The sequence below is a fragment of the Cricetulus griseus genome, chromosome 6 (genome assembly GCF_003668045.3).
Source record: "Cricetulus griseus strain 17A/GY chromosome 6, alternate assembly CriGri-PICRH-1.0, whole genome shotgun sequence".
In the NCBI taxonomy this organism is placed as follows: Eukaryota; Metazoa; Chordata; class Mammalia; order Rodentia; family Cricetidae; genus Cricetulus; species Cricetulus griseus.
In genome coordinates, this window is record NC_048599.1 from 33,493,356 (window position 1) to 33,506,455 (window position 13,100).

General features: G+C 43.2%; 1 protein-coding gene across 1 annotated transcript in view; it reads right to left on the reverse strand.

Moving 5' to 3' along the window:
• The window catches only part of Slc24a3 (solute carrier family 24 member 3), a 474,391-nt gene that overhangs the window by 113,684 nt on the left and 347,607 nt on the right, over positions 1 to 13,100 (reverse strand). The gene's annotated exons all lie outside the window — the stretch shown is intronic.

Below are 13,100 nucleotides of genomic sequence, written 5' to 3' on the forward strand. Positions count from 1 at the left end.
GTATATTCCCTACAAGAAAGGGAGGACGGACACCCCCTGCTCCCTCCATGTACAAGCCAAGTGTCCCCTGGTTGGGTCTGGGAATGGACAGAACATCTTGCTTTGCTAGCGAAAACCAGATATTTGGTTAACAAACGCCACTGTCCATGTGCTCCACACATGAGCTGGAAAGGCTAACAAACAGCACTTATTTTTCTCACTGGGAGAGTCAGAATGAGGTCCAGGCTTAAGACTTTCATTTAAATGCAGAGTTAAAGGGAGGAAAGGCAAGCAAGAGCTGCTGGATCAGGAGGGATAGGTGGCTTACTTCACAAAGTCAAGGGAGACTGGCCCACAATGACAGTAACTATACTAGAAAAGGATTTTGTCACACTAGAAAAACAAAACTAGAAAGCTCATAGGACTTCTCCTGGGTCTCTCCACTGCTTCTGCATTTTAAAGTTACATATTGAGTCCTTATTGTCTGATGGTATGGACTGCCTGGAAGTCAGGGAACCTGGAATAAAGATAGCTTGATGGTACTGCAGTCAGTGTGAGATGAAGAACTAGCAAAGCTTTAATTGGGCATATAGGTGTCTGAGGGAAAAACAGAGAATGGATGGGTCAAGCAACACTAATAAAGGTGTAGATGACAATTGTTCATTTCCTGCTTTGCCATTTGCCAAACCGTGACTGATTAGGAGTCTGTGAAACTTGGTCTATTGGAAATTTATATGCATTGATTTTTGAGATGGGCAGTACTATGCAGGGTTTGTGAGTCACTGATCCTGGTCCTACAAGGAACCAATCAACCAGCATTTTGACTAGAAGCTCCACCAATGGGAGTCATGTCTTCTTGATAGTTGGGTTGTTTCTAGAGGTTACGTAGGACTGGTAGTGACAATGGCTATCAAGTAAAAGTGGCTGGGGAGTAGCAGATAGGTGAAAGAGCTTTTAGTTTAAAATGTGGGTTTTATAGTTAAAATTAAGTTAGAAGTTAATTTGTCTGGGGAGGAGGAGGAATGGTGAGAACAGGAGAAACAGTATTCTGTAGGAATGAGCTCCCTATTTGGTTACCTAATGCCAAGTAGTCAGCCCTGAAATCATATACAAGGAACACTGAACAGACTGAGCAAGTTGTACTTACATATTTAGGCATTAATGTAAATATAACAAAGAAAAAGAGAATGTAAATTAAGAGGGAGCAATGAGAGATACGAGGGGCTGGAGGGAGGAAGGGAAGGGGAAATTATACAATTATATTTTAATTAAAAATTCTAAAAAGAATAATAATTTAAAAAGCAAAGACTAATTTTTGATTAATAGATTCATCTTGCTATTTCGGTGACCCTCCTGTGTTTCTGGATCTGACACAGAATTGCTGAATTTTCCACACTTCCAGTGGGGACAAATTCTAATCTCTCATGACCAATCTAACATCACTAATAGAGTCAGCAATTATTCTGTAGCCCACTTACACTGTTCAGGTGAAAAATCCTGGTGCCTTCTGTGATTTATCTCCTTCCTTCACTGCCATTTACAATTTATCCTGTCACCTCTGGGATGTCCTCTGGATCCACCAACACTTCTCACTACCCCTCCAATCGCAGAATCCACTCAAGTTTCTTATAGCACTCTTGCTGGATCCCTGCCGTCATCTTTTTCTCCACAGAACCCTTTCTCTAGTGAGTAGCTGGAGTGGTTTTCTCAGAGCACAAATCAGATACCATTATTTGGGGATCAGAACTTTTCAGTGGCTTCCAATTTCACCCAAATCCCAAGACCCCTGGCCAAACCTGATCTTTCCCTGCCAATGTCTCTTTCTCTCTATCACACTTATCCCACCACACCAGGCTTCAAACTGGCCTCTTCTATGACCCTCATGCCTGTCTAGCTGCTTCATGTCTAGACATCTACCCATTCACCTTTCCACTTGGAATTTTCTTTTCCTTCATAATTAAGGATCCCTTTGAGAGACTTCCCATCAATCCTCCATCTTCTCCACAGATAACACCTATACCATTACCCAACACATTTCTAGAATGAACTTTTAACTATTATTTGATCTTGTACTAGTTTATATGTTTTTTGCTAAGTCCCTACAATAGTCTATAAGCTCTGGCAGAGCAGAGACCATGACTGTACTACGCATAATAGGAAATGAAGGGGAGGCCATATAAAATTTCTAGTCTGTATCCTGACTGCCTCTGGTTCTGCTTAAAGAGTTTCTACTGGGGCTGGAGAGATGGCTCAGAGGTTAAGAGCACTGACTGATCTTCCAGAGGTCCTGGGTTCAATTCCCAGCAACCACATGGTGGCTCACAACCATCCCTTATGAGATCTGGTGCCCTCTTCTGATATGCAGATATACATGGAAGCAGAATGTTGTATACATAATAAATAAACAAAATCTTTAAAAAAACAGTTTCTACTGTTCTGATCATGTCTCAATACATTTTGTGGCAAGTTATGACTCTCACCTTTTCATCCATGTAACCTAGTCAGATAATCAAAGAAAAAGTCTCTGTGTTGCTATGGAATAATCATTTTGTACACTGTGAATATTCATTGCTCTCATTGCTCTAATAAAGAGCCAACTGGTCAACAGTTAGGCGGGATGAGGTTAGGTGGGAGAATGCTGGGAAGAAGATAGGCAGGGTTGTCAGCTAGATTCGGAGGAAGCAGAATATGTAGAAGAGGAGGTAATAAGCCAAGGGCCATGTGGCAACATGTAGATCCATAAATATGGGTTAATTTAAGTTGTAAGAGTTAGTAACAAGCCTAAGCTATCAGCCAAGCATTTATAATTAATAATAAGTCTCTGTGTGGAGTTGGTTGGCAGAACAGAGCTGGCTGACAGGACGCAGAAACTTCCCCCTACAGTGTGTACCAGACTTTGGGAGAATGGTGAGCTCTCTAAGATGGTATATAGCCTTCCCCCCATGTGCTGTGCTAAGGGCAGTTCAGTTAGTCCTTGATCAAAGGTCAAGCAAGTGCTTCTCAGGGGTTGCTGCTACTGTGTGTTGTACATATGTGTATATTTTCATGTGGATGCATGTTCCTGTGTATGCACGTGGAGGTCAGAGGTGAGGGTCAGGTGTCTTTCCCTTTCCACCTGATATTTTGAGACAGGGTCTTGTTGACTAGACTGGCTGGTCAGAGAGTTCAAGGAGTCTGCTTATTTTTACATCTTCCTCTCCCTTGCACTGGGGTTACGGATGCATGGTGCTGTACCTAGCTTTCAGATGGATGTTTGGGATCCAAATGCATCTCCTACTTCATGCACGACAAGCACTTTGTGAACTGATCCATCTCCTCAGGTCCCTCATTCTAGCTTTACCTGAGAAGGCAGCCAGAGACGTCACTGGGGAGTTCATAGCCCAATACTGTTATTCTTTCCTTACAGAACAGACACGCCTGTGTCTTTGCTGTCACTTCAAATGTTTCACTTTTGCTGGAAGAAGCAGTAGCCACTGGACATGCATCTTCCTAGTACTCTCAGCATTGTGGTTTCCTTGCTCTGGCTTGTGAGGCTAGGAGACCAGCATTCTAGATTATTTCTAGGAACAGCAATAGTGTGTCTGTTCAGATGGTGTGTTCCCTCTGTTCAAAGTGACTCACATTCAGAGTGTCATCTGAATCTGTCTAGATTTTAAGTGGTACCATTTTCTTTAGAGTGGAAGGGAGTGTTTTTTTTCACTGCATTGAACTATGAGCATTTGTGGTGGTGATCTTCCTGGAAATTCTTTGAAAGCTTGTACCTTTTAGTCTCATATATCCTCTATAAATCTTCCTATGCTGTTTTTCCCTTCATAGCATTGACTCATAACTGACACTATGCATCTTCTTCCTAGCGCCCAAACCAAGTGCAACAACTCATCTCTCTTTCTCTTGCATCCATCTATCTATCCACCCACCTGCCATCCATCATCCATCCATCTTTCTACATTCCTACCTACCAGCTGTCATATTTGTTGGATATTTAATAGCATCCTAAGGCTTGTAGCCAAATTCTAGAATGCAGTTCTTTTCGCTGGCATCTCTCTGGTGCTTAGAACAGTGCTCAGCATGTAGCAAGCACTCAGTGAACCTTGTTAAATCTAGAACTCACTGGGATAGGATGTGAGTTCGGGTCTGACACTTAACCTGGGTTCATTCTTCAGTGGACTATTACCCTGGCTTTAAATCCACAGATGCCAGACAAACCTGCTCTCAGAGATATTGTATATATAAACAGGAACATAATTTCAACTGGGTAGCCTCAGTTGTGGCAACAGGTCCTTCCATAGGCATTTTGACTGAAGCTGCTTATGCTCAAATCATGCAATCTGGTTTATTATGCCATATATGGCTCACACAGTCCTACATGTATATGGGCGAGCACCATATATATTGTGATGACAAGAAGTGAGACCAGGATGTAGTCTGGAGACCAGTCTAAGGAACTGAGGAAGCGGGTTCACAGTCTTGCTCTACACACTCTCATGGCCTGCCAATGCCTCGCTATCCTGCATCATGGAGGTTTCTTGTGTTCTTTTGTCTGAGGTGGAGTTACAGGGCCATGATCAGAATGTTTCACCCCTTGTTGCTGGCTCTGTGGGCCTGCTGGTACCTTAGGGGCACACAGTAAACAAGGAGGCTCTGTGTCAAGAGCCTGGGTCCCTCAGGCAGATTTTTTGTTTGTTTGTTTGTTTTTTTGGAGCATAGGAGACTTTGTAGATTTAAGACAACCCAAGGCATGTGAGCTCAACTGGTGCTGTAAAGACACCCCAGTGAGAGGGTGAAGGAGGAAGCCATGCCCTACAGTTCCCTTTCAACACACTTGTGTCCTCTGCTTCCTATGGGTTTCATGATTAGAAAGGCATTGATCTGTGAAGGAGTGATGGGAACGGCTGTCGTATGCCTGGCAGCTTAGGGTGTGAGACTTCTTGTCTAAATGGACTCATTGTAAAACCTGGAGAAAGCAGCAGACATTTCTGTACCACTGGCCAGACCCTGCAGTCCTAAAGCCTCTGATGGTCTAGTGAGGTGAGATTATTAAACCTTTTGGAGCCTCAGTTTACTTTTTTAAAAACTGTTCTCAGAGTTATTTGAGGACAATATATCTAAAGATGCATAGATGGTATCCAGTACATGATCAGCATTGCTTGTTACATGGGTTGAAGTTCTGGACTGAATATAAAGGAGAACAGCTGAGCATCAGCATCACCCCCCCCCCCGCCCTCTCCTTTCCGATTGTGGATGCAACATGGCCAACTATCCACTACTCCTGCTGGCATGGTTTCCCTGCCACAATGGACTTCACCCTCACACCGAGAGTCAGAACAGAACCTTCCTTAGGTTGCTTCTGTTAGGTCTTTTTTGTCACAGGAACAAGAAATTGTCCTGGGAGGAACTGGCTTCAGTCTCAAAGTTGATCTCTCCTCTTAGAAGGATGCTCTGTGGCAATGGAGAGAAGGCTCTGGGCTCCCTTTGCATTGACAGTCAGCCAGCCCTTAAGATGGACATTCCAAGGAGGCAGGCAGTGACCTGAAACTCACTTTCCAGGAGCAATGTGAGGCTTAACATGGAAGGAATGCTCACCCCACTTCCAGGGACTCCAGCTTTCCACTTCACATTTCTGAAAATATGCATCTTGGATCTCAGTTATTGCTAAGTTTGCTTTGCTGGGCACAAGGGCACCAACCTCTTCATTTTCTTTGGCACAGTTGAAGAGTGTGGTTTCTGAGTACCTCCCTTGCAAACCCAAATGAGGGCAACAGCACTAATAAAACATCTCCATGGCCATGCTAAATCATTTCTAACGACCCTATTCTATATTGATTTGGAAATTAAAACAAATTGGACAGAAGGACTCAGAGGAGTAGTGGAGTGCCATGATTTAGAGACTGCCTGGACAAGAGAGTAAGGAAAGGACAAGGTCCAAATGACAGCACGAACATAGATTTGAACATACTTTTCACCAAAGAAGATGCCAAATAATCTCAGGGAAAGATGTTCAGAGCCATGCCTCTAAATGCAAACCAAACATACAGAGAGGCACTCTTCATATTTCCCGGAATAAGGTTAAAGAAAAAGTAAAGTAAAACTGATCACACTGAGTGCTGGGGATGATGCAAATAACTGAGATCACACTGATCGGGGAGGGAGGGAACATGGGTACCCACTTTGAAAAGCAGTTTGGAAGCTTATGATTAAAAAGCAAATGACAAATATACCATGATATCCTGAATGCAAAATGCACCCCCCTCCAGAAGCTCATGGTTTGAATGCTTGATCTCCCCCCCCCCCCCCCGGTGGTGCTAGTTTGGTAGGTTCTAGAAATTCTAGGGCTGGCATCCCTCTGGAGAGTGTTAAGTCACCAGGCAGGTTGTCAGGTGTCGATTATTCCTGTTTCCTTCTAGACTCACCCTCAGACATCGGTGCCCCAAGAAGAGTATCTGTCACTTGTTCCCACCACCATGATGCCCTTCTCAGCTACATGGGGTCAAGAGACTATGAACTCTATAAACCATGACTCAAAATAAATCCTTTCTCCCCCATACATGTACACTTACACGAGCGTGCATGCAGGCGTGCGTGTACACACACACACACACACACACACACACACACACACACACACACACACATCTTTGATTCAGTAATCTTCCTTGGTTACTCAGTTAGAAATGACAGCATATATCCATTATAAATGCCAATGGCAGCACTGTGTGAGGCCAGCCCAGGAAAGAAAGCCAGTGAGATCCAGCACAGGCTCAGCCAGTTCATCACTGACTCTGTACTGCATGACAAGGAAAGGCCAGAAGCTATGCTTTTTTAAGGGGATGTCCTTCTCTATGCTGTGAATATATTTCTCTTATTGGTTGATGAATAAAGCTAGACAGTCAGGATGTAGCCAGGCAGGAAATACAGGTGGGACTATCCAGACTAGGAGAATTCTGGGAAGAGGAACATGAAGAGTGAGTTTCTGAAGAGACGCCAATTAGCTGCCAAGAAAGCAAGAGGTCCGGGCATTACTGCGTAAGCCAAGACCACATGGAGATACATAGATCAATAGAAATGGGTTAATAATTAACAGAGAGCTAGCCAATAAGAAGCCTGAGCAATAGGCCAAACATTTTATAATTAGTGTAAGTCTCTGTGTGTTTATTTGGGACTGAAGGAAGGTGGGACTTAGCTGGACAGAAACTTCCTTCAACAGCTTTTGGTTGTGGAGTAGATCAGATTCTTATCTCTAGAGAGAAGACATGAGTGGGTGGTTCTTGCTAACTTAAGTTAATCTGGTAACTTTAGTCAAAACAGTTGGTCAAATCTGATGGGTCCATACAGATTTTTGTTTAATGTTATTATTAAGTAGGAGCTGGACAGTAGTGTGGAAAAGGTGACTTTTTCTTTTTCTTTTCTTAGCCCACGTGGTATGTGTATATGAGGCCTAAAACAGCTACAGTCTTTTTTTTTTCCCTCAGAGAAAACTAATCTGAGGACAAAGACAGAGAACAACAGGGCAAGAGAACAACAAGGGGGCTAGAGCTTTGGTCAAATCATACACTTTCCTGTGTAGTTTTTAGAGACGCCATTGAATTCTCTTTACTTAAATGTAATTAAGCTTGGTGTTTTGTTACTAGAAATTGAAAGCCTCTGCATTCATCTGCATGTGGGACTGAAGATATTATTTCAAGAATAGCCAGGGAGATGATATCACTAGGATTAGATGGAAAACACCCCAGTAACCCAGCCTGCTATAGGACTGGGGCATCCAAGAAGGGCTGCTCATGCCAGAGTGCTCCCTGCCCCTCAGAGCCAGCACTGGTATGAGTGGAGCTGAGCCTGAAGATAGGGCTTTAGCAGTTTAAGCCATTGCTCTGATCTAATTGGACTGGATTTGCATTCCATCTCCTTATGCAGGCAGCTTGCAGAAGCTGCACAAGAACCTCTGGTTTCCCAGGTGATAGACTGCTCCATGGGTCAACCCTTGCCCAGGCCCATCTTTCCACCATGCGTGCAGCTTTCTTGCCTCTGACAGCCCTAAGCATTAATGCATCCTGCCCCAAGAGGGCCCCTGATCCTTAGTTTTCCAGGGGTCACTCCAGCTCACTCTTGCCCCATCATCTCCCTATTTACAGTGGATAGTTGACCTCCAACCCCAGGTTTGCAATTGGTGATGTGTGGTTTTCATTCTCACTTTTCATAGTCCCTATACAATATGGGGATCTGAACTGATTCCAAGAATTGGAATGTGATAGATGATGTGTTCAGTTTTGTCTGGAGAGCAATAACCTGGGAATTAATGTATACGGGAGACCCATGTGTCTTCTAATATGTTCATCAAACCAAATCTCAATTATTGGTGAAGCAAAAGCTCAGCTGTGGATGATGCTTTTTGGCTTATAATAGAAGCTTCTAGATGTGCCTTAGCTGTGCTGAGTGCTTCCACCATCCATTTTGAGTCCACTACCTTGCTGATATATCCGCTCCTTGCACTGATCCAAGTCCTGCACCCCAAACTTCTAAAGGGCACACAAAATCTCAGCCTAATGATAAGAGTGCAATAGTTCTATGCAGAGGTTTTATAATCAGCAGTTCCTCATGCGGATTATGTAGTCAGTAGATACGCTTGTTTTGGTCTTAACTAACTCAGCAGACCCCCTTTTCCAAATCTTTAGGGCCCATTTCCTAAGATGTTGATGAGGATAGTACTGTCCTGTACCTTAAAACTCAGTGGGTACCTTTGTACAAATACTCACAGACCATTGGTGGGTGTGGTGTCTGAATCAGCTTATTGAGCAGCAGCTACTCGCTCCCCCATCCGATGACGGTTTTTAATGTGAGTTGTGAAGCATGCCGTTTTAAATGAAAGGTTTCTATTTAATGAAGCTCTGACCTGGGGCAGAATTAAACTATCAGAGTCACTGTTAATTTGTATTTTTCTTCCCAGAGGTTATAGGACATGCGGTATATACCAGTTTTCCTTTAATACCTTATTATTTGGGCTGAGGAGATGGCTGTGCTGATAAAGGGCCTCCTCACAAGTACACAGACCCCAGTCTGGGTAGTCACTGTGTGTGGCAGTGCATATCTGTAACCTCAGCATTGGGAGAGCAGAGGCAGACAGTCATGCTGAGTTGATGGCGCTCTGGGTTCAGTGAGAGATTGGTGGAGAGTAATTGAAACCCCTGATGTTGACCTCTGGCTTCCACACACACCCAAACCTCACACACATGTGCACATACCCACATAGACATATATATATATATATATATATATATATATATATATATATATATATTACACACACATAGACATCCACACATGCAAAAACATTATTATTTATACAACATAGTCCATAATGATAAAGATACATGAGGAATGACATGCGTTTACATATTAAAATGTTTTAAAACATTATATAATATACAAGTAGCACTGCATGAATATTATACATTGGCTAATCCTAAGATTTTTCTGGCTTTTTTAATAAACTTACCAATTATACCATGAGAATCATAGTTTCAGTAAATTCATACTAAATTGACATACTTGGAGTGGGATCAGTCACTTTTGGAAAATGAAAAATCATAGTCTTTTAAACCTTTAAGAACATTTATTTATTTATTTATTTATGTATTTATTTATTTATTTATTTATTTATCTATCTATCTATTTATTTGGTACTAGGGATCAAGCCAGGGCCTCACACACACTAGGCAAGCACTGTACTGCCTCAGATCCACATCTATAATTTCCTAGTGGTCCACCTGGTCCTCACCCTTGTATCCATCAGTGGAGTTGAAGATGGGGTCTAAAGAGCTAGCTTATTTTGAAGCCTTAGTCTTGTGTTTGCCACACACTCTATATGCCCATTTGCATCTCTCCACCTTTTCAGGTCCTTTGAGTAGGCAACCCTTGCATCCCTTTGCCTGGGGTTTTCTCTGAGTCCCAAGGTCCATCCACCCTGACTGTGACCACCCAACAAGCTGGAATGCTGAGGGATTCATGTTTCTTACCAGCACTCACATGGAATGGAATTTGGAAGCTGGTGGATAAGTATCCAGCTCTCTTGCCTCTTATGTGAGATCATTGCACACCTGTGAACCAGTTCCCAAGATGAATCAAGTCCCAGTTGCTGGTAGTGATAACTTGCTCATTAATACTTTTGTCTGTGGCTTTTTCTTCCCTGTCTCACTTCCTCAATGTCTTGCTTGTGTTCCCTGGGGCAACCTTTCAAATTAACTACTTGCACTTGACTTCCTGCCTGGATTCTTCTTCTGGGGATATTCAAATGAAGGCAAGCTTCAACTCGGATGTATAACCACTTGGTGCTGCTCTGTTTTGTGTAAACGAGCCAGCTCAGACAGGGTGCTATTTGAAGAAAGGCAAATGTAGCCAAGATTAGATGGACCTCGCCAAAGAACATCAGGGACATTATAAGGATGCCAGGAGCCAATGTGGGAGCTTTTATAACAAACCGGAGCCATCTGCCAGCCTGTAATAACCAGAATATGAAAGTCCTAATCTGGGATGCAGTTAAACTGTTTACTCTCTGTTTGTGGTTATGTATTTAAAGCTTAACATGCTCTGAATGGTGGATTTAAATTCATAAGCACATTGTTTTATGAAATTGGCATGAAGTCTTTTTAATGCAATATGCAAAATATATTAGAAGTTTGCGTCAAGACCTGGATATTTTCACTTCGTTGTTATTCTTCTTTGTTCTTAAGGAAAACCTGGGAGGACTGCAGCTCTGTAAATGTCTTGTGGGATACCCACAACCTCTTTCCAAGCCACTTTCTGAGAGGCAATTTCCTCCTGTCCCGTATAAACTCCACAAAGCACCTCAGGCGAACACGAGGCATTGGGTATGTTTGTAAACTGCTAATACAGCAGCCATCCAATTACACCAGATTCATCAAAACACTAATTGAGACAGAAGCTCAAACCTTACAGCTTAATGACTTTCAGTTTGGATGGGCAACAGACTTCCTCATGTACTGCCCTTAAAGCTGAACTGCATTAGAGACAGACCCATGGGTGCTTGCTGTAATTCTCCCAGCCAAGTGAAAGCACAGGGCAATATAAATAATAATAAGTGGTACCTGTGAGTAAATTTATTAATGACTCATTGCCTGATTCCTGTCCTTTGTTGTGACATCCCATGGCACCAGCTCTGCTGTCTGGGAATGCGTCCCCCTGTGTGAGGCTAGACAACTCTCACTACTTGATGACTGTTCTTTTCTACCACTCCTGAGACTGCCTAGGACTAAGTACTTGTCCTCTGATCTCTTATGTTAATGTACCATTTCGTTCTCATTTACAAGACCTTTCTTCCTGACCTCTCTGCTCCCCGACATGTCTCTGACAGGAGTCACAGACACCCTTGTCAATCACTCCATCAGCTGAATGGCCAAACCTTCCCAGGGATCTAGGGTGGAATCTGGTAGTGGGGACCTCAGGATAAGTATACCAAGAGTTGATCAAAGTGTCTAACTTGTATTGACTGTCCTTGCAGACCAAGTGCTATTATTAATGTCAAACATGATAGGTTTCAGCACCATGGCAACACTCAGAAGTAGGGGTGTTTATACCCACTCTATAGATGAGAAGGGATCAGGCTTTAGTAGCTAAAATAACTTCTCCAAAGTCACCCAGTTAGCAAACGGCAGAGCAAATATGCAATCCCAGGTTATTCTGACTCTTTGGCCCGTGTTACTCTCCAAATACAATCTTCTGCAAAGATGTGAGCGATTCTACAAAAAAAGCAAGTATAGATGACTTTGGATGTATCCAAGTAGGCACAGGCTAAAAAAATAAAAGAAAAAAGAAAAAAGGCAGGGTACATCTAGGATCACCATGATGGCTGCTTCCAGGAAAAGCTCTGGCTGTTACCTCTCTCCAGTCACATGGCTCTGTGAGACCAGCCAGCAAGGACCTGGAGGAGGTAGAAAGACCGATGCCAACAACCTGTGCATAAGCTATGAGCTGGTGTTCTAGCCAAGCTTGTGATGAGTGGTACCGCTGATGAATTACACGCCACAAACACACTGCAGTCATTTCATAAGTCATTAGCTGTGTGGCACTGAATAGACACCACCCAGTCATTTGTTTCATTTCTTTACATTATCTCTTCCCCTTCGGGCATGCTTCAGAATCAAGTTGCAGGTACAAATGACTAATGAACTAATGACAACACTAATAACGGCTGGGCTAATAATCATACAGCTAATGGTGACAATGCTAATTAAGAAAGTGCGAACAGCAACAGCTTCTGGTGGTGTGACTATTCATCTCTGGAAGGCAATGGTGAGTCGGTCAGGCAGGGTAGAGCCAGGGGAGAATGACAGCAGTAAAGGCAGGCATGCGGCTCATTCCTTTGGCGGCGCTACTTACGTGGGAGAATTCAAGAACACTGCAGTGTGGACTCATTACACTTAACACAACGGGTCATTGAGAAAGCAGAAAATTTTCAGTCAAGTGAGTGGGGCAGACTTCAATCATCATGAACAAAGCACCTGCCCAGGAGCCTCTTGAGAAGTGGCCTGTCCACCCAGGAGCCCTGGAGCTGATTTTGGACACCATCAAGGTGTTCTTCTGCCTATCACTTGGAAGGAATAAACACAAGTGGGCACACCAGACAAATCAGTTGGCATGGAAATGGTGACAGGAAAAATGGATCATGGAGAATAATGGTGAATTCTAGGGAACTCTTGAGTGTACATTTGAAGAGCAGATATCATGCCATTCTGAGCAGCTTCTGAGAGACAGAGGCCTGGACACATAAGGATGAAGGACACTAGCATCTGTCTCAGCCCTTTATACCAACCAGTCACTTCCAGCAGGGCATGGCACAGACCACACTGAGGTTCCTGATCAGGTGAAGTGGATTACCAGGTCCCTCAATGTTATAAGTGACCACCTCTGGAATATTAGAACTGGGTTTCTCTAGGAGATCCTGAGTCTTGACTGTTTAGACAGAGAACTGAGGATCTTATTTATTATGGCTATTTTCTGAGGAAACTAGGATATGAGAGTCCCAGGGAAGCTCTAAGCCCTGTGAACCTTTGATCTTGGCTGCCCAATAGCCTCATACTCTGACTTCTGAACAAACTCCAGAGACTATTCAA